Here is a 589-nt window from a genome sequence, read left to right on the forward strand (position 1 = left end):
TTTAGGCTAACCTTAAACTACATAACCCAGGCAGACCTCAAACTTGTGGTGATCCTCCTGCCTCGGCCTCCCTAGTGCTGGGATGACAGGCATGTGCTATCACGCCTGGCCTGAACAAGGACACTTTAAGGACATGTATATTTCTATCTAAAATATACATATATGTAAGTGTATTTTATAAGCACATTATAGCATATTTTCTTTCAATATACTAATTTCTCAATGTAATTAATGCTAGGAGGAAAGTGGAAGTCAATTTTATGTGCAGTTCGATTATAACTATAAAATATGCTTAGAGATGAAGGATCAGAAAGGAATATAAAAATATCCTGAGGGATTAGGGAAGTAAAATGCCTAAAATGTCTGCAATCTCATATTTTTAGTGAGAAAGAAACATAAGTTTATTTTTGAAGCTATTTATTGTTGCCACCCTCAAAGAAAACTTCTAGAATTACTCAACAATTGGATTGACCTAGTATTTGCTGGAACAGCCCTCCTTCTTTCCGTTCATGTGATGTTGGATGTCACTTTATAGGGTTGGATTTACATGGAAAGAACTCTGAAAATAACAGATGGTTCGCACTTCCTC

Source organism: Octodon degus, unplaced genomic scaffold, assembly GCF_000260255.1.
Source record: "Octodon degus isolate 3935 unplaced genomic scaffold, OctDeg1.0 scaffold00105, whole genome shotgun sequence".
NCBI classification, from domain to species: domain Eukaryota; kingdom Metazoa; phylum Chordata; class Mammalia; order Rodentia; family Octodontidae; genus Octodon; species Octodon degus.